General features: G+C 39.5%; 1 long non-coding RNA gene across 1 annotated transcript; it reads left to right on the forward strand.

The window, feature by feature from the left end:
• The first annotated feature begins 2,144 nt into the window (after positions 1-2,144).
• LOC129038532 (uncharacterized) lies at positions 2,145-17,043 on the forward strand. Its single transcript, XR_008503175.1, has 4 exons — positions 2,145-2,243; positions 12,626-12,729; positions 14,190-14,294; positions 14,492-17,043. It is a non-coding gene; the product is annotated as an uncharacterized LOC129038532 (long non-coding RNA).
• Positions 17,044-22,394: the final 5,351 nt, after the last annotated feature.

Below are 22,394 nucleotides of genomic sequence, written 5' to 3' on the forward strand. Positions count from 1 at the left end.
GAGCACAGATAGTCAGGAAGATTACTGCTATAGACTGAATGTTTGTGTCCCAACAAAATTTATTTATTAAAATTCTAACCCCCAATGTGATGGTATTAGGAGATGGGGTCTTCAGGAGGTGATTAGTTCATGAGGGTGTAGCCCTCATGAATGCAGTTACTGTCTTCATAAAAGAAATCCTAGAGAGCTCTCTCCCCACTTCCACAGATGTCTCACCAGACACTGAATCTGCCGGCACTTTGATCTTGGACTCCCCAGCCCCAAGAACCGAAAGAAATAAGTTTCTGTTGTTTACAAGCCTTTCAGTATATGATAGTTTGTTATAGAAGCCCAAATGGCCTAAGGCAGTTTCAAAGTGGGGGAGAGCAAAACAAGCTGGAGCTCAAGTGCATGGAGCAGGACACAAAGGCCCAAGGACTGATTGAAACTCCTGTCCACTCTTCTTGCTCTGTCATTGGTAGCATGGGCATCCCGCAGAAGCCAGGGCCCTTCTTCAACAGAGGTAAAGACATATACCTGACCCAGAAATCAGAGAAGGGGGAGAAGGCTCCAGGGAGAGGAAAAGCAGCTGCAGACCCACGTGTTGCTTTAAGCCAAGAGAGTCAGTCAACTATTGTTGATTATTTGTGTTGAAAACCAGCGTATTAACTGCAGAATCATAAGGCTGCTAGAAATTGCAGAGCTCATTTATTCCAGTCTTCTATCTCCAGAAAGGCTGTGTCCAAATCTTTTCAGACAAAACCCCTGCCATCTCTCCCTTTGTGCAAGGTGTCCTCACATAGGCTTTCAACCACCCTTTGCATTATTTAACAATAGGTTGGACTCTGCTTCTATCTCTATCAATTGTAAAACTGAAATAATTTTGAAAATTTGGACTATGTATCTATTATTAACTAACATTTCTGGAAAACTTAAGTGAAAATGGAATTTGTGGATTTGTGAGGAAATAGTTGTAATTATCTACCTGGCATTGACAGTGGCTATTTATTCATTTTGTCAGTGGTCAATTTGACTGGCTACTCCGGAGTTTCATGACTACCCTAGCTCATGGGCCAAGTGGACTGTGCTGAGACCATAACAAGCCCTAAGGCCAAAATAAACAATTTTGAGATCTCAAGTATGACAGTTCATGCCTGGAATCCCAGTGTTTGGGGAGCCTGAGGGGGAGGATTGCTTGAGGCCAGGAGTTTGAAGCCAGCCTGGACAACATAAGAGATCTCATCTCTATAAAATATATAAATTATCTCTATAAAATAATAGAAATTAGCTGGTCATGGTGGCTGACATGTGCCTGTAGTCCCAGCTACTGGGAAGACTGAGCTGGGAGGATGGCTTGAGCCCAGGAGCTCTAGGCCGCAGTGAGCTGTGATAGCACCACTGCACTGTAGCCTGGGTGGCAGAGCGAGATCCTCTGTCAAAAAGAAACAACAACAAAAAAGAGAGGAATACTTTCCGGGAGACTCAGGTGACCACATATTTATCTTGTTGGTAAATATTACTACTTCTAGTAAGATAATTTCCCCTTGTTTCTGACATAAACCTTCAACTTCAACAATTCCCTTTTCTTTATTCAACTTGAATCAGTAACAGAGTGTCCAGCATCTTGCTAATTCGGCCTTTGTATAAATGAAGACATTTTAGCCACACAGTTTTTCTTAAGTAATTCTGATTTCTGTAGCCATCCTACTCCTTTATTTTCCAGCCCTTTGGTCATTTCTTCCCTTCATCTCCCAAAATCTTGACACATTCTCTTCCTATTTCCTAGGCTCTAAAACTATAGAAAATTAGATGGAAGACATTGTTTGAACTGGGATTAAAGATGTGCAGAGGACATTTGTGCAGCATAATTTTCTTACTATATTCAGTGTGGACATCTTCTAAACAGTATTCTGGATGGGAAGTTCGCAGCCTTTCACCATTCCCCAGTTCTGCAATTCACCTGATCACTTTGTCTTGATGGAGTGCTCGTGTCATTTTAAAGGCTTTATCTTAACAGCTTAAGCTGCACTTATTATATTTTATATCATATAAACAGTCTGTAAAGAGCCCTTAAAAGGCAAATTGATTTTTTTTTTTTTGTTAATCACAACAAGCAAAAGGACGGTTCACCTTCACCTCCTTGAGGTTGTTAGGCTTTGTTTGCCAAGCAACCCGGAATAAGAATTATGCAACAGAATTCTAATAGAACACTCTCAACTGTCAATATCATGTACAGATCATGTCTACCAGTGGCATTACTGAAGGTGAGTAGTGAATACTGTCTTTACAGGAATCCTGCATGAGATAGTGATTTGCTTTGCTCTCCTGTTACCTCTAGACTATTTAGAGCTTCTCAGAAGAAATGTGATGCATATTGTCTTTGTCTGCCCAAGTTGCCACAGTGAAATACCACATACTGGGTGTTTTAAGTTACAGAAATTTATTTCTTACAGTTCTGGAGCCTGAGAAGGCCCAGTCAAGGGGCTAGACAGTTCTGTTTCTCCTGAGGGCCCTCTTCCTGGCGTGTAGATGGCACCTTCTTTCTGTGTCCTTGCTTGGCAGAAGAGAGCATGCTGTGGTGTCTCTTCCTTTTTCATAAGGGCACAAGCCCTATTGGAGTAGGACCCCACCTTCATGATCTCTATTAACCTTTATCATCTACTCACAGGCTCTATCTCCAAATACAGTCACATTGTGGGTTAGGCCTTCAACATGTGAATTTGGGGGAACACAAAAATTCAGTCCATAATATTCTGCCCCTGACCTCTCAAATTTTAAATTCTTCTTCCATGCAAAATACTTTCATTTTGTTCCAATAATTCCAACCCTAAAAGTCTAAATTCATTCCACCAACAGCTCTAAAGCTTAAAGTTCAAAGTCTCATCTAAACATAAAAATCAGATATACATGTGAATCACAGTATAATTCATTCTGAGGCAAAATTCCCCTGCAGCTGTGAACCCGTGAAACCAAATGAGTTATGGGCTTCCAAAATACAATGGTGAGAATAGACATTCCCATTCTCAAAGAGAGAAATTGGAAGAAAGAAAGTGGTGATGTTCTCAAGAAGATCCAAAACCGAGGAGGGCAAATCCATTAGACCTTAAGGTTTGAGAATAATCCTCTTTGGCTTGATGTCTGTGATTGTTAATACTGAGTGTCAACTTGATTGGATTGAAGGATACAAAGTATTGATCCTGGGTGTGTCTATGAGGGTGTTGCCAAAGGAGATTAACATATGAGTCAGTGGACTGGGAAAGGCAGACCCACTCTTAATCAGGATGGTCACAGTCTAATCAGCTGCCAGCATGGCTAGACTATAAACAGCCAGAAAAATGTGAAAAGAAAGACTGGCCTAGCCTCCCAGCCTACATCTTTCTCCCATGTTGGATGCTTCCTGCCCTAGAAAATCAGACTCCAAGTTATTCAGTTTTGGAACTTGGACTGGCTCTCCTTGCTCCTCAGCCTGCAGATGGCCTATGGTAGGACCTTGTGATAGTGTGAATTAATACTTAACATACTCCCCTTTATATATATATAATATATATTTATATATATAATATATAAATATATATTATATATATAAGTATATATTATATAAAAGTATATATTATATATAATATATATTAAATATATAATATATATTATATATAAGATATCTTATATATAATATATATTAAATATATTTAATATATATTCCATTAGTTTTGTCCCTCTAGATAACCCTGACTAATACAATGTCCCAACTTCCAGTCTTCCTGGGATGGTAGTGTCATTCCACAGCTTTGCAGAGCCACCCTGTCCCTACAGCTATCTGGGAGGGACCTGCCCTCACAACTGTCTGAGAGGGCCCCACCCCTGAGGTACTCTGTGAGGGCCACATAGCTCTATGCCAGATCCCCTTTCTCTGAAACCAAGGAGAAAAGAGTCTTACCCCCTGGGCCTGTGGCAGGAGTGGCAGTCCTGCCTATCTCTGAATTCATTCAGGGCCATTCTTCCCTTTTCTTGAAGAACAGTGCATCTTCACAGCCAAATACCTCTATGGTCCTGCCCTGTAGAATCCAAGAAGCCTTGACAGCCTTCCTTTATTTTGTCCCATCTCCATCCCCTTTCGTTCAAACTGGCAGAGTTTCTGCTCATATACGCCATAAGCTCTTTATCAAGTGATAGTTCAGCCACACCTTTGATGTTCTCTTTAGAACATGCTTTATCTTTTTTTGCAATATGGATAGACTGAGGATTTTCTCAATATTTAATTTCTGATATTTTTTGGGTTTTTTGTGAGTTGGTTGGTTTGGGATTTTATTGTTTGTTTGCTTAACAATTCCTTCTTCAATTTATCTCTCTCTTCTTGTATTTTACTATGAGCAGTCAGGTGGTACCAAGCCACTGCTTCAACACTTTGCTTAGAAATCTCTTCAGCTATATAACCAACTTCCTTGCTCTCAAGTTTTACCTTCCGCACAATGTAAGGACACACAGTTCAGCCAAGTTTGTTACTTTATAACAAGGATAACCTTTCCTTGAGTTTCCTATAACATGTTCCTCATTTCTATCTGAAACCTCACCAGAATAGCCTCTAATGTACATATTTCTACCAATATTCTGTTCATGATTATATCCCAACCCAAGGAAGTTGGGTAGGACAGGTTTCCCCTTACTCATGGGAATGTCAGCCTTCTGTCCTGTTCAGGCCCTCAACTAACTGAATGAGACCCACTCAAAATATGGAGGACAATAAGCTTTACTCAGTCTACTGAATCAAATGTTGGTTTCATCCACAAACACCTTCACAGACACATCCAAAATAATGCCTGAACAAATATCAGGGCACCCCATGGCCGTGGCAAGTTGGCACATAAAATTCACCATCACAGGTACCTTCTATTTTACTTCCAAAATTTGTCTGGATTTATTGAGAGGATATATTTTTTATTGTCTGTTTAACTGACTCATCCAACAAAAATTCATGAGTTACTATTATGTGCAGAGCTATACACTGTCCTATATTCTGTACAAAATTCTGACTGCTCAGAGAAAGACTTTTTTCATTTACCCTTAAGCAGAGGAGGGAATAATTACTTTCTTTCCCTTTAAGAGACATACAATATTTGGGAAAATGCTGGTTAGTGGAAAACCTGTTCTCAGCATGGTTTTCCAACACTTTAGACTTACAAATAAGTGACCTGTTACAGACATTGATGTTGGCAATATCAGTAGGTCTGAGACGCAGAACAGGGTAACTATGTTGGAAACCCACAGTGAAAATCATATATAAAAAGAAAAAATATTCACTTACTTGCAACTGTGCTGATGAGAAGGGAGTGAGAGCTGAAATCACTGGTCATTCCAAATGGTCTGAGGACCCAGTCTCAGCCCTAACCCTGCCAGAGAAGGGCAGGATTCTAGGGGCTGTTTGATTTGTGGCCTCTGAGTCAGCAGGGCTTCAGCAGCACTTGCATCATGTAAGAGAATGATTTGATGCAAGCCTCATTTAAAGGGTCACTAGATAGCTATGATTTTTGACGTCTGCCTGTTTCTGCTCAATGCATGTAGAAACAAACAAAACATTTTGATCAAACTAGTTCCCTTCAAAAACAGGTAAGATAGTAGTGGCTGTACAGGTAACAAGGTCACTTCTTGATAATATCTAGATGTGGACAAAAGAAAACAGCAATAAAAAGCCATAGTATCTCACGACGGTGAGATCATTGTGACAACACACTGACTCTTCAGGGAATGTGCCTGTGTCTAAGACACTTTCTCAATATATATTTAGGAGCCCATTCTGCAGTGCAAGCGCTAAGCTATCTCCCATTTTAGTGGTATCTATAACAGATAATAAAAATCACTGGATATTTACAAAAACCTTATCTATGGAAAGAAAAGAATGAAGTTTCCAATAAATACATCAGAGTTTTGTGAAAGAAAATCAATTCAGCCAGATGCAGTGGCTCATGCCTGTAATCCCAACACTTTGGGAGGCTGAGGCAGGAGGATCACTTGAGTCCAGGAGTTCAAGACCAGCCTGGGCATAGCAAGACCCTGTCTCTACAAAAAATAAAGTAAAATAGCCAGGCTTGGTTGTACATGCCTTATTCCCAGCCTCTGACTCGGTGGGGCATCAGCAGTGATGCCCTCTATTCAGAGGCTGAGGCAGGGGAATCACTTGAGTCTGAGAGGTTGAGGCTGCAGTGAGCCATGATCATGCCATTACACTTCAGTCTGGGCAACAGAGTTCTTTTCTTTTTTTTTCTTCCAAAAAAAAGGAAAGAAAAAAAGAGAGAGAGGAAAGGAAGAAAGGAAGAAAGGAAGAAAGGAAGAAAGGAAGAAAGAAAGAAAGAAAGAAAGAAAGAGAGAAAGAAAGAAAGAAAAAAGAAAGAAAGAAAAGAAAAGAAGAGAGAGAAAGGAAGGAAGAAAGGAAGGAAGGAGAGGGAGGGAGAGAGGGAGGAAGAAAGGAAGAAAAAGTAAGGAAGGAAGGAAGGAAAAGGAAGGAAGAGAGGGAATAAATTCATAGGTAAAGGGGGAACTCAGTAAGTATAATCTCAACATCCAAAAGTCCTTCAAAAGGGCTTATTCAAAAATCTAGCATGGAAATTGCCTTCCAATGTGACTATCCTTACAGTCTCTGGTGACTAGAGAAAAAGGTTGATTTATCAATAACAGAGAAATGCCTTGTGTAAGGATGAATGGGCACTTAAATAGATGAAGGATTTTACACCATGGAAGATCAGTATTCTAACTAGTTTCATGTAATAAATAAGTAAATGTCATGGAGGAGTCAGGAGGGCAATGTGGAAGTTTAAAGATGGAATTAAACTCTTTGGAATAGTGAAAACACCACATTAATGAGGAGTACAGGAGATTTAACTTGGTCTAATGAATGGAGAAAAATTGCAGATAAATTTCTTTGTGAGTAAGCACAAAGTACTGCAATTATAGATATAAACTTATGGACACTGAGCTATAATTTATAGCCCAGATAATGGTTTTGGAAAGTTACAAAAGGTATTGTGATGACGTCATGCTTAAAGTTATTTTAGCAATAGATAATGAATACATAAATGAAGACCCTAAAGATATTGGCCAGTTGAGGCACTGTTTATAAAGCCCAGAAAAATGTTGAGTATCATCAAAGCCCTCAAACCCCAAGCACATCTTTTAACATTTATTACATTACCATGGGTTCAATATTAATACAGAATGGGATCTTATATTAATATGTCACATGGAAAGAGAAGTAATCAGACCAAGCCTGTCATTGAAAGCATCTAAAATTTCCTGAAAGCATATTTTAAGATATTTCCAAAAGCACTGAAAACTAGCAAGATAGCATTAATAAACCAACGCAGAAACTCAAAGAGACAAACAGAGCACCAAGACCACTTTTGCCCTAAGGACTTCAAGCTAAGAATTTAAAGTTTTAGAGAGAGACAATATATTACAGAAAAAAGTAACCAGCTAACTTGATGCTAGACCAGATTGCCTAGGTTTAAATATTAACTCACCACTTGACTTTGGGCCATTAATTTAACCTTTCTAAGCCCTAAGTTTTTCAATTATGGAATGGGTTAATGATAGTGCCTCTTAGGGTTGACATGAAGATTAAATAAATTAAAGCACATAGAGCAGTATCTGACAAATAGGGAGCTATACATAAGTGTAAACAAATTTTAAAGTATTTAAGAAAAAATAAAAAATGGGAAAGAGGGGAATGTGATTGGGGAGGGCAGATGGAGCTTTCTGGGTGCTTGTAATGTTGTTCTTGACCATATTGGAGATTATGCAGAGGTTCACTTTAGTATTATTGTTGAATGATATAACTATATTTTATTCACTTTTCTGTATGTGGTTGTATCTTATTTTTAAAATGGAGTAAACCCTGTGGGAGTGGTTCTCAAATATTTTGTCCTCAGGTCCCTTTAAAGTCTTCAAAACTGTTGATCATTACAAACAACTTTTGTTTACAAGTTATATTTATCAGTTATTATTTTAAAAATGAAAACTAAGAAGTTTTAAATAGTTACTAATGAATTTTAAAATTACAACAACTATTACATGGTAACATAAATTACATATTTTTTAAAAATTGCTGTATTTTTGGAAACCAAAAACAATTAATAAGAAACGTGGCATTTACAAAGATTTTTGCAAATTGCTTCAATATCTGGCTTAATAAAATCCAGCTAAATTCTCATATCTTCTGCTCTCAGTTTGTTGATATTTATTGCTTTGGTTAAAGTATATGAAGAAAATCCAGCCTTATACAGACATGCCTTTGGAAACAAAGAGAACATTTAAATTGGCTTTTTAGATATTTGTGAATATTCTTCTTTGATACAATATCAAAAGTAGACAAGTGGTAATTTTTTAAATGTTGCTTGCAATGTAGAATCAAACTATATCAATAAAATTTTATATATCTATGCCTCTAACTTTCACTTTGAATGAATCTTTTATTCATTCATAAACTCCTACTGGTTCCCCGAGTTAGGCAGATCTCCCAAATGTTAACACATTTTACTAGGCAATATCATAAGTGGCATTCATTAATATCACCACCAATCTCACTGGAAACTTTCTAAGTACTAGGAAACTGTCATATTAAGAATGGCAGATTACATTTTCCAAAGTTTCAATTTTCTCTTGAAAGCTTTAATTTTATCATTAGCAACAAAGAGTGATGATTGTTTTCCTGAACTGACAGTCTGACATTAATTTTCAAGAAAATGTCTGCCCTATACCCAAACATGAATAACTGTATCTCATCTGTTAGTAGCTCTTTCAAAAAAAAAAAAAAAAACAAAGAAACCCTGATATTCTTGGGAAAAGTGGCTAATTCAGGTTGCAACTGAAACAATCTCACATTGCTTGCAATAGCCATCATACTTTGGTGTGCAACAGAAATGGCCTATGTACATTTCCCATTTTGTCATAATGGAAACCTAAAAAGGTATGTATTCAAGTATCAAAATTTTAAATGGTAACATGGTTACTGCTTCAACAAGGACTTTCTTAAGTGAAATTGACTTACTCTTTTTCTTTTTACTGCAAATGTGTGGTTTGGGTAACAGGAAAGACAACTTGGCTTTTCATCCACTGGTCTTTAGTTCCAGTAAGAGATAGGACACACGCTTGAAATGTCCAGGCCAATGTGAAAAGTCTTATGTTCATCTTGTTGAGGGACATGCAGACACCAGGAGATCTCTAAACTTCATCATGACATTATGCAACCTAACCACTCCTGTGCATGTTTCTGATCAAACACATTTATAAACATTCACCTCGAAAGGTATGTTTTGTGCCTATTTCAAAGCAAGAAAAAATTGGTCCAATTTAAACTTAGAAATAATACCTCTCCTACAATATTTTAAGCATTAATTCAGGCAATTCCGTCTACATATCTGAATGGTCTTGGATCAAAAATGCCATTAATTTATTTATTCCAGTTTTCTGAATACTTCACTAGATCACCAAAAACATGCTATGAAAAGGCAAAAGTTCAAATAACAAAAATCTAGTATGAGGGGTCTTCAAAAAATCCATGGAGAATGTATATTGTAAAAAAAAAAATGCATGGATTTCAAATTTTTTGCACCAAAATAAACTTGTACTAATTTGTTAGAGTGTGCAAAAAGAATCTAGTTGGAAGCACTGATAAAGAAAAGTTTGAAAAGAACCTCTATCAGAACAACATGAATTCTGCTAAAATTGAAGCAAGAACAAATATCAAATTTGTGATGAAACTTGGGTGAAAGGATGGTAAAATAATTGATGATTTACAAAAAGTTCCAGGAACCATGCCCCAAAGAAACCAGCAGTTTATGAATGTGTAGCTTATTTTAAGAAAGGATAAGGTGACATTGAAGATGAAGCCCACAGTGGCAGACCATCCACATTAATTTACAAGAAAAAAATTAACTTTTTTCATGCCCTAATTGAATAGGCATAACAATAACTGCAGAAAACATAGCCAACACCATAGACATCTCAATTTTTTCAGCTTTCGCAATTCTGACAGAAAAATTAAAGCTGAGCAAGCTTTCCACTTCATGGGTGCCAAGACTGTTGCAACCAGATCAGCTGCAGACAGAAGCATAGATTTCAATGGAAATTTCAAATAAGTGGAATCAAGATCCTAAAGCATGTCTTCAAAGAATTGTAACAGGATAGGAAACTTGCCTGTACCAGTATGATCCTGAAGACAAAGCACAATCAAAGCAGAGGCTACTAAGAGGTGGAAGTGGTCTAGTCACAGCAAAAATGTATGGTCAAGAGCAAAGGTCATGGCAATGGTTTTGGGGGATGCAAAAAGCATTTTTCTTGTTGACTTTCTGGAGGGCCAAAGAATGATAACATCTGCTTATCATGACAGTGCTTGGAGAAAGTTATCCAAAGCTTTAGCAGAAACATGCCCGGAAAATATTCACTGGAGTGTCCTTCTCTACCATAACAATGTTATTTCTCTCATCAAACTAGGGACATTTTGCAAGAGTTTTTATGGTGAATCATCAGGCATCCACCTTACAGTACTGATTTGGCTCCTTCTGCCTTCTTTTTGTTTCCTAAACTTATAAAATTTTTAAAGGGCATCCATTTTTCTTCAGTTAATAATGTAAAAAAGACTGCATTGACACGAGTAAATTCCCAGGACCCTCAGTTCTGTAGGGGATGGACTAAATGGCTGGTATTATTGTTTACAAAAGTGTTTTGAATTTGATGGAGCTAATAAAGTTTATAAGGTTGTGTTTTCATGAGAAATAAAGTTTATGTTTTTTATTTTTTAATTTCATTTTCTATGAAATTTTTGAAGTCCCTTCACATACTTCTTAATTCAGAGATCTAAGTTCAACAAATTTAATCTACAAAGAGTTTGAAACCACACAAACACACACACACACACACACACACACACACACTTCTCAGACAGCTCTTTGTGAAAATAAAAGCGAAGGCTTTACCCTTAGGAGGATTAGATAACATGTGAATGAATATGAGGCCAAACATAAAACCTGGAGTGTCTATGCCGACTTGGCAGTGATGGGAATGTGAGAAACTGCAGGTGCTGATGTCAAGGTAGGAGGAAGAGGAGCAGAGGTGGGCTTACTTGATGATAACATTGTTATCGTACTCTATTCAAGTGATACAGGGTGCACTTTATATAAAGTTCACTGTGGGAAGAAAAATTCTAGAAAAATTATATTTAACCAGTTGCTACAGTTAAATGCAGTGTAAAACCAGAAATAAAAGCAAAGAATCTTAAGAAAGACCATAAGCTTTGGTGACTGTATCAGTTTCCTATTGCTTTATAACAAATTACACTTAGAGGCTTAAAACATCACCCACTCATGTATTAGTTTACAGTTTAGTAAGTCACAAGTCCCAGCACCGTGTAACCAGATTATCTGCTCAGGGTCTCATGAGACTGAAATCAAGTTGTCAGTCAGGCTGCATTTCTTTCTGGAAGCTCTGAGGAAGAATCTACTTCCACACTCATGCAGGTTGCTGGCCAAATTCAGTTAGTTCCTTGCAGTTGTAAGATGGAGGTCCCTATTCCCCTGTAGGATGTCAATCAGAGCCACTCAGATCTCAGAGGCCACCCATATTCCTTGCCATGTGGCCAGTAGTGAGGAAAACTATCTGTACAGCGAGGGCTGCATGGAATTTCATCTCTTGGACAAGGTTTATGTTCATGTTTTATTTCATATAATCACATTTAGACATGATTAAAGAGTGGTCCTGTTTTTGTTTTGGTGCATCATGCTCACAAAGTGGCCTCGTTTGATGTTGATGTCCCATGAAATCATTTGTGTTCAACGACAGCACATCAAAGCCTAGCTGAAGCACCAGGCTGGCCCCTTGATGTCTGCAGCATAAGGGGCCGTTGGACGACCAGAGTGGTGCTAAAGTAATGAATTTGGAGGAATTTCACTCTCTTACACTTAGGACAAGTTTGGGGCTCGAGGATATTGATGATCTGCTACAGATCCTTGGGCATGAGTCCCGTGTGTGGGCTCTTGCATGAGCTTTCGCCCTACTGTGGCCACCTCCCATTCTACAGGACCAGAGAGTAGAATGTAGCATGTGCAATATCTTGTGTGTCCTCATCACTGGTGCCCAGCATGGTCACCTCACGTCCTCCATAAGCTCCAAGTGACTTATCAGGCAGTCATCCATTGGGGGTAGCTGTACTTACCCCAGGGCTCTCAAGTCCTTTGTTCTGTGACATGAATGCACCCTTCAAATAGGTATCCTCCATGCTCCCAGTTATTGTGTTGATATCATTGCTCACCATAAGCCATGCTAATAGGCATTGCTTAAGTGGCTGGACTACTCTACTATGGTCCCTCCCCTATTCTCCCCTGATGGAAATTTGTGGAAGCCGGGGATATGGTCATTATTGAAAGAGATCATATAATTACAACCTGAAGAATTCCAGAGGTCATGGTTGGAAGATGTGTTCCTCTATGTTTATGCTGTAAAACTCCTAATGGTAAATTTAACATGAGAAGGAAACAAAATACTGTTCTTATTTTCCCACATACCCTGGAGGCAACCTTTGCAGTCATCGTCAATAAAACAAAGTAATAACCTTTGAAAGAGTCACTAAAAGCCCATACTCATGGGCTGCTTTTGGTTGACCCAGCATCCTGAGCAATGATGTCACCAGCATCGAATCGATGATGTCAGTGAACTGTAGAAGCAAGATCTGTGTTGTTTCTATCAAACATTCTGAAGAGCCACGGCATTGTGAGTTGCAAAATTTTTCTCACTATGGGATATATGAAATTAGCCAGGGGCAGCATTTTTGACAATTAAGAACATGGACAGATGATTTCTAAACCTGAACAGGAAGAGATGGTGCCTAGACACCCTAAAGATCTTTCATGTGCCCTGCTGAGAATTTACAGGAATATGTAACCACTTCTGTACCCATTATTCTATTATCTGCATTCAATTCTTGCTTGAATTGTGTAATACGTTCTTAAATCAAAATGTTTATATTGACAGTGGTCCTACAAAAAGTGTTTTCCAGGCCAGGCACGGTGGCTCCCACGCCTGTAATCCCAGCACTTTGGGAGGCCAAGGTGGGTGGATCACCTGAGGTCAGGAGTTCAAGACCAGCCTGTCCAACATGGTGAAACCCTGTCTCTATACAGGGTTTAGCCAGGCATGATGGCAAAAATACAAAAATTAGCCAGGCATGATGCCAGGTGCCGGTAATACCAGCTACTCGGGAGGCTGAGGTGGGAGAATCACTTGAACTCAGAAGGCAGAGGTTGCAGTGAGCCGAGATTGCACTATTACATTCCAGCCTGGGTGACAGAGAGAGACTCTATCTCAAAAAAAAGCGATTTCAGCATACACCCTAGGAGATGCCTTGCAGGGAAGGCTTCCTGAAGAAGTCAGGTTTAAGATACAAAAGCATGTTTAGGAGTTAAGTAGACAAAGAGGGGAGTGAAGTTTGTTCCAGTCAGAGAATATGTGCAAAGGTCCTGTGGTGGGAAGGACCAGGTGAGTGTGAGGGACTAAAACAATACATTCTAAAGGACAGTCAGTGGATTCTGATAATAGTCTGGTTCCCCACTCACCAAGGGACTGGTAAAAAGCCTCAGTCAGTATAACATCGTTGTGTGTGTTCCACACAGTTCTCATTCCCCGGTACCTGCCCTATGCTTGCTCCCCATCTCAGCTTCTTGCTTGGGGCCTTGACTGCTCACAGGAGATGTTTTCTAGTCTTTGCTCCTTGGCTGGAAGGAAGAGAGCTACACCTCTCATTCCTTAATTGCAGTCCTTCACAGCTACAGCTTTGGAATTCTTCTTTCTGTCATGGCTATGGGAGGATATTTTTTAATGCCTGTGGTGGAAAGAGTGACTCCTTGCTTAGTGAGAGAGGTTGAACAAACCCCTTGTTGTGTAGAAGAATACACGTGGCCACATTCCTCTGTAATAAAGCTAATGCTTCCCCTAGCAACTGATGCTTGGAACATAACTGTTTAGTCACCTTACACCCAGTAATGCAGAGGCGGCATCAGCTTTGCTTCAAAGCTGAAATGAAGATCAAAACTAATATAAAGTATAGGGGGAGGCAGCACTAAGTAGGCCCAGGGTCTGGCATCTTTTCTTTTAAGTTTTGTACCAATGGATCTGAATTGCTTTTATTCAATGAGTTTTTCCCCAGGCTTTAATCCAATTGGCTTTTTTCTCAGGTGAAAAACAAATCCCAAGTGTCTCTGCTGTGTGCCTACTGGTAAGGTAAAGAAATCTGTCTGAAGAGTGGAATCTTGACATAGACCCAGCCATTCTGAGGAAGGGTAAGAGTACCAAGGCTGGGAAAAAAAAATGGGAGTAATGGGAATTGGAGGGGCATAGGTGTCACACACACAGCCTTGTGAGAGTATCAGGAGATACTCTGAGAAGCCTCCTTTGATTTACACTCCCCACCGCCCCCACCTTAATTCTCAAACTGCCTAAGATTTAATAGAATATATGCATTTTTTTCCCAACTTAGCCAGATTGAAGCCAATCTCCACCAGATTGAAGGGAGCAGCTGGATCATGGGATGCTAGTGCTTGGAACTAGAAGGAGAGCTCATCTGAGACATGCTGAGTGGTGACACTTCTGAGCGGATTGCAAGAACGAAGAAACGAAGAAACATCTTGACTCCTTACATACACTGCAAGTCCCTTGAGTGAAAAAATGACTCTCCTTATCCTGAAAATCTGAAAATACTACCTCAAAAATCAACTCAATACATGTTTTGTGATAATGTGATTATGTGCTTTGTGCCAGTTTTGTGAATCATGTCTTACAGATAATGGTGTTGATATCGATGGTAATGTTTCTGGTAAAGGAGCTTTGGCTCCAAAAAAGAAAAAGAAAAGAAGATCCTACCTCATGTGCAGGTCTACTCAGCTATGGCTCAGGAGGGCATTTGGGGTAAAATCCTTTGTTTTTTGGATAAAAGAAGAAAGACCCAGGAATTACATATATATGCCTCTGTAAATATGTCTAAGGGTGAGCAACATTCACTCAAAACAAGGAAGGTTTAATGAATGTCTGCTGTGTGTCAAAGGATTCTCAAGCAGTCACATATTTAATCCACCAAATTACTCAGGGTAATTTTACACCAGCTTTTCACTTGAAACTGAGACCCAGGGATGTTGTGCCTTCCTGAGGTTATTCTGCGAGGAAGGGCTGGAGTTTGCAGCCAGAGCCTCTGTCTCTGTTTCAAAGCTCACTTTGCAACTCCATAGTTGCCAAAACTGTGGGATGCAATCGACAGTTCATTCTGATGGAGAGTGAGTCCAAAAAATATTTGCTTAAGACAGAAATCCAGATTTGTTCAAAACAGCAATATCCTCTTCAGCCAGTGGTTTGCACAGACATCTTTGCTGCCATCCAGGCAAATCTGAGCACATACCTTCCCGGTGCTTCCCTGCCCTGAGCCAACGCTGTCTTTATTTGACAAGGAAGGGCCGGACAGCCTGCAGCCAAGACTAGGGGACCCAACACTGAGTTTCTCTGCTCCCGGGCCCCAGAGAAGTCACTCAACTATAGAGCTGGAGGGACCGCCAGCCTCTGGGAAATGCTGCTCTTTAACCAAACCAGAAAGATCATTGTCTGCCTGTTTCCTGACAGTCAGATAAGGAAACGCCACTGATTCCCTTGAAGAGTCATCCTGGTCAATCAGAAAACTTTTCTCTAAATGGCACCAGCAGCAAAAACAGAAAGGATAATTATTAACCTTAACATAGGGATTCTAGATGGCAATCTGTTCTTTCATCTCAATTAAGGGGAAATGGCAGAGACAGAAGTCAAGATATGAAAAACGGAAGAGGTACTGCCTGTGGGTGCTTCAGCTTAGCATTTCAATGGTTTTAGAGCTGGATCTCTGTTAGGCAAAACTGAGGTCTCTTCTCAGAAGGTGGACTATCATTTCAGTAACAGGATGTTGAGTGCTTCTCTCTGATCCCTTGAGTACATGTATGGCAAGTACGTCTCATTACACAAGAATAAGACTAATAGAATTGCTTCCAATATTTTTTGGATGGATATTGTGGGAGGCCATTGAGAAACAGAAGCCAGATTTCACACATATTTAATTTTAAAACACTATTTAAATAGTATTAAGCTTTTCCATGCTTCCATATTAGCTTAAAATTCATAATGTCATGATTCAAAACAATTTTCTCTAATTTAGTGATTCAAAATACGTACTTATTAAAGGAAATGTATTGTGCATTGACCTTTTTAAGTTTTCTTTCTTGGATCTTAATCACAGAAAAATAATTAATAAGCAGAACCTTTGCCCAGCAGTCAGTTCTTTCACTGTTAGCAGTAGAATCAAACCTGTCTCTGTGTTTCCCTTGATACACCAACAGTAACACCTAACTAGAGCTATACTGACTGCTTAAGGATTCCTGAATACGAATTGTATTTTCTCTATTTTATTATAAATATTTTGAGGTAAATAGCTGAGGCTTTGGAATCAAACAGAGCCGAAGTCAAACTACTAACTTACTGTATGTTCTTGAGCAAATTATTTTTCCTCCCTGAGCCTCAGTTTTCTCATCTGTTAAATAGGGATAATAATAAATACTTCATAAGACTGTCGTTGAAGAATTCATTAGCTAATACATGTAATGTAGGTGTTCAATGAAAGGTACCTTGTTTTTATCCCTGTTGTTGTTATTAACTTCCTTTTTGTATTAATTTTTTTCTGACAGAAAATAAATTCTTATTCCTACTTATATTTTTAACCATTGAAATTCCACCTGTTATCCAATGTCCTCTCTCAGGAGCCTTCCCCAGTCCTCTCTGCTAGAATTGAATTATCCATTATCTCTAACCCTATGCCTTGTGTAGCACTTGCCACTTATTACACTGTGCTCTAGTTTCTTTTTGCACAAATCTCATCATCCTAATTAGAATGAAAGCCTCAGGAGGGCAGGAAGCAAAATGATTTTTCCTGTAAAATACCTTTTGAATGTCTGTTGAATGAATATCGAAGACTTCCCTATTTCGTTTTGCATTATTTGTTGAATAAAAACAGAAATGATTTTTCATTTTAGTATTTTTTTAAATTTTAGAATTTAGATATGTCAATTTAGTAAATGTTTCATCCTGAAGTTATGACGTAATAGTTGAAGTCAGGATGAAAACATATATTGCTGAATGGTCTTATTCTTTTGCTCTGACAGGGCACTGCAGCCGTTGCCTTTGACTCACTGTAAGTAGACACCATTGCTCCCATATCTAGGTGGTAACACTTCCAAAACAACCTGCAATGCAGCCATGTAACCTCCAGTCCTGCTCCAGTTTTCTCACCTATAAAATAGGTGGGGGATATAATCAGATGACCTTTAAAAGACTTTCTTTTTTTTTCTTTTATTTATTTTATTTTATTTTATTTTATTTTATTTTATTTTAGGGAGACAGAGTCCTGCTCAGTCCCCCAGGCTGGAGTGCAGTGGCACGATCTTGGCTCACTGCAACCTCCACCTCCTGGGTTCAAGCGATTCTCCTGCCTCAGCCTCCCAAGTAGCTGGGATTACAGGCACCCACCACCACACCTGGCTAATTTTTGTTTTTTTAGTAGAGACAGGGTTTCACTATGTGGGCCAGGCTGGTCTTAAACTTCTGACCTTGGATGATCCTCCCGCTTAGGCCTCTCAAAGTGCTGGGATTACAGGCATGAGCAACTGTGCTCGGCGAGACTTTCCTTTTCTTAGAGTTTCTGGTTTATCATTTTTTAAATGAGAGCATTCTACTTGGTAATTGTGAGGTTTTCTCTTTGTGGAGTGAGTTTTGTTACCTTTTCTTCCCCAGATGACATACATTCCCAATAAGAAAAACAAAAAATTAATTTCTTGGGTGTTGCATCCACTGTTCAAAAATTTGCCAGCTACTTCCGAACATCCCCCTAGAGTTTCTCAAATATACTCATAAGTAAGTTGCTCTGTACTCCCTAAGGATCAAGTGATTTTTTTTTTTTTTTTTTTTTAATTCCAGACATGTCTTTAGCTGCTCCTACATCTCATAAAGTTGACTGTGCTGCTGGGGCCTCACTGTTTTAGGATCAGAGGTTTTTGCCTTGGTTTTCTTGGCTTTACAATGAACTACACTCATACATCTCCTGCAGTGCTCTTATGCAAAACTGGCGGATGGGGGATTCTGAGTCTTACGACAAACATATCTTAGACCACGAGAAGGACTCCCATTCTATAATAATACAATAATTTAGATACACTGTAAGATGTCTGATGATTAACAACAATGTTAATATAAGAGTTTGTCAAAAGTAATTCTTATTAGGAATCCCCCAGTACAACCAAGATTTAAGTAAACTGGCCAGTCACCGAGATTAGAATGGTCTAATAGGTGCAGTGGCTCACGCCTGTAATCCCAACACTTTGGCAGGCCAAGGCGGGCAGATCACCTGATGTCAGGAGTTCAAGACCAGCCTGGCCAACATGGCGAAACTCCATTTCTACTAAAAAAATACAAAAAAATTAGCCGGGCTTGGCGGCAGGTGTCTGCAATCCCAGCTACTCAGGAGGCTGAGGCCGGGAGACTTGCTTGAATCTGGGAGGTGAAGGTTGCTGTGAGCGGAGATTGCCCCACTGCACTCCAGCCTGGGCGACAGAGAGAGAGTCTATCTCAAAAAAAAAAAAAAAAAGAAAAAAAAGATTTAAATCATTCCAAGAAGGAGCTAATACTGACTGTGATCATTGGAAGGATAACCTCAGCTTGGCTAGGCCACCTCAGACACTGTACATGGAAAGGATTTATTAGTACTGATAGGAACTTGAGATACAGGGAGGAGATGCAGAGACACAGATTCTGCTTTTTCTCATGGATTATGCAAATCATGTGTGAGACGCATATTCTACTCTTTGCAAATGAAGAGTTTGACATGCCCAAACTCTTGGCCCAACTACCTACTCCACATTGACAAAGGTTCAGGTGGAAGTCAAAGATTTTAAAATTGAGTCAGGTGAGTGAAGATTGGAGCATTCACAGAAAAGAGTAAAAAAATCACTAAAAAAAATTTTTTTTGTAACAGTCTCACTCTCTTGCCCAGGCTGGAGTGCAGTGGCTGGATCTCGGCTCACTGCAAATTCCACCTCCCAGGGTTCAAGTGATTCTCACGCCTCAGCCTCCTGAGTAGCTGGAACTACAGGCATGCACACGATGCCCAGCTAATTTTTTGTATTTTTAATAGAGATGAGGTTTTGTTACGTCGGCCAGCCTGGTCTCAAACTCCTGGCCTCAGTCGGTCTCCCTACCTTGGCCTCCAAAGTGCTGGGATTACAGGCATCAGCCACAGAGCCCAGACTAAAAATGCTTTTGCTTTTGTGTGGAATCTCACTTTGGGAAATCCTCCTTTGGACTGTCTCTTTTTTTTTTTGTAATAGGAAGATAGTGTTGTCAGCCGCTTGGGGAAAGGTACCTTTTCAGCTGCTGAGTGATGAGACCCGTTGAGTGAAATGTCAAGAGGCTGAAAGTGAATGAACTGTCAGCTGTCCCTCTCCCCAGCTTCTAGTTTGGGTAACAGGGTCCTCAGAGACAATGCACAGTGCAACTCGTTTCCTCCATAGGAAGCTACATAAAAGTTTAGGCCAAAACCCCTGTTAGTAATAGAGTGTTAATTATCCTGGTGGGTCCCATCTGCTTTCCTCCTGGAAGACCTGCAAAGATGGAAGGCAGATGGTGGAGGACTCAGAGTTTTAGGATCCCAGCCATCTATTTCTCTTTCATTAGAAAACCTGCTAACACCTACTATGGGCCTGGCTCTGGACTCAGCACTAGAAAGTTGGGGAAATATCAAGGCAAAAATATTTCTGGGACTTATCTCATCACTTGGTTACAATTCCCAAAGGCTGGACTCCATTCAGGATCCCAGATCCAAGCCATTCAGGGTACTCAGCTGCAGCAGAGGGTGGGTGCTCACCACCTTCTAGAATATGACTCTTGCCCTATGAACAGCAGCAAGATGAAGAGATATCTGCACGCCCTTGTTTATTGCAGCACTATTCACAGTAGTCAAGATATGGAAGCAACCCAAGTGTCCATCAGCAGATGAATGGCTGAAGAAAATATGGTATGTATACCTATATTCTGCAATGGAATACTATTCAGCCATAAAAAGAATTAAATCCTGTGATTTGCAGCAACATGGATGAACATCACGTTAAGTGAAATGAGCCAGAAACAGAAAGATATGATATCACTCATATGCAGAAACTAACAAAGCTAATCTTGTAGGAGACTGGTTACCATTGTGCTCCAAGCAAATACACCACTGGGGAAAGGAGGAGGTCATGGGTTCATGGGTACAGGGTCACAGTTAGGAGGAATCTCCTAGGAGACAGGAGGAATAAGTTCTGGAATACTGTTGCACAGAAGGGTGATTATAGTTAACAAACTCTTGGTGTATTTCAAAATATTTAGAAGGGAGGATTTTGAATGTTCGTTCTCACAACAAAAAAGATATGTATTTGAGATAATGAAAATAACTATCCTGATTTGATCACTACACGATAAATACATGTATTGAAACATCTCACTGTACCCTACAAATATGTACAATAATTATGTGTCAATTAAAGATTATGATTACATAAACTAAAAACAAATAAAGCCATAGCAACTTACTCTCTGTTTGATGTGCTTCCTGCTTTTCTAAGAGAGAAAAAAGAGATTTAAGTCAACAAAAGAACATTCCCAGGTTGCAAAAGAGGGTCATTTTTTAAAAGAAACTGTTCTACTAGGAAATTGGATTTTTTTTTTTCTGTTCACCCACTATTTTTCCATGAATTTATAATATTCTTTTGGGGGGAGATTCGTGGTATGTGGTATTCTGTCTATTAGAGCACTGTGTATTTACATTCCTGCATCAAGACAGCCTGTCCAGCTAGCAAGGCAGGTTGTTAAACTGTAAGAGAGACTTAAAATAACAGAGAGAGCTTATTACAAGCAAGATGAAGCGTTGACTGATAGTAAGCATTTCTGAGAAATTCCAGGGAGAAAAACATTTGGCAATGAGTTGGAAAAATAACCCGGTGGTAAAGAGCGTTTCTATCCCTCACTTAACCCATTACCCCAGGCCTCTTGCTATGGGCAATTCTTGCTGTGCCCATCTTCCCCACTGAGGAGGAAAGACTGAATTAAGTAAAACCGCCATTCTTCCAGTCTCCAAGGTTGTAGAAGTGCTAGTAAATGCTGTCCTTGTTACTTTGAATCATTTCCCCAGGGCATTTGTCATTTGTGCACTGAAACATTCTGACAGCCACTTGGCACTTGCATTTTGTCATGTTGTAATGGAGTATATTGCCATTGCATTCAATATATTCAATTTTTTTTTATTCCAATTACATGCAGTGAATCAAACCCTTGCTACAGTGAAATTGGTTTGAAGCCCTCCCCAGAGCCAAGATCCACCAGAGAACCCCGATCTGATGACTGCCGGCGAGTCTGTGCAGTGCCTTCCTCTCGATTTGAAGAGCAGCTAATTTAATTTGTTCTCTTATTTGAGAGTGAACCAGATCATTTGCATTGTAAATAAAACCATTTCTTGTCTTTATTTCCATCATTTTTGGTTGCTTTTGGCGGCTTAACTTGGATAACTTAATCATGGGCCATATGAAAGAAAGCAGAAAAAGATTTTAAATAAGTTTAGGAGTGAGTGCAAAGCAAATCCGTGGCAGTAACAGGTGACTAAAGCATCTCTGCTATTAGACTTTGTAAGCATCATATGGCACTTGAGTTATCATCTCTGCTGCTAGAGGTCAGAGGAAAATTGGGATAGTGGCCTCTTGAAGTAGGTCCTCTATGCTAAATTCAGGCTTGGAACTACATGAAGTGCAGCATTTCAGGGAGACCCTGGTGTTCTATCCATGGTGGAAGAGCACGACCTCTGCAGCCAGGCCCTGCAGCTAGTGCTGCCTCTGCTCCCCTCAGCCCAGAACCAGAGTGAAGGCAGAGCAGCGCTGCGTAGGATTGCTTCTCTGCAATGGCCATTATGGGATAGAGAATGAAAGGAACAGTTTTAACAAGTATTTTCCTTTTCGCTATAATTTAACAATTTTGCGATGGCATCCATTCCCCAGAATACTGAAAAGGGCATGAACTTAAAATAGCCACAAAGATCATTTTTTAAGCCTAAATTACCTGTGTTGTACTTAATCATTATTGATGTGATATTCTCAAGAGTTACAATTCTTTCTAAAGATGATGGTATTTTAAGATGGGTTTTCCCCATGCACAGGATGATCTCTGAGGTGCCAAGAAGTTTTTCATGAAATTGTTCATTCCTTACTTGCTTCATGTACAGTCTTGGTAATAGCCTTGAGCAGCAGGTGGTAGATTGCACGTCCTATTCAGAGCAGTGTGGAGTTTCCTATTCCACT

This window comes from Pongo pygmaeus, chromosome 5 (assembly GCF_028885625.2).
Source record: "Pongo pygmaeus isolate AG05252 chromosome 5, NHGRI_mPonPyg2-v2.0_pri, whole genome shotgun sequence".
In the NCBI taxonomy this organism is placed as follows: domain Eukaryota; kingdom Metazoa; phylum Chordata; class Mammalia; order Primates; family Hominidae; genus Pongo; species Pongo pygmaeus.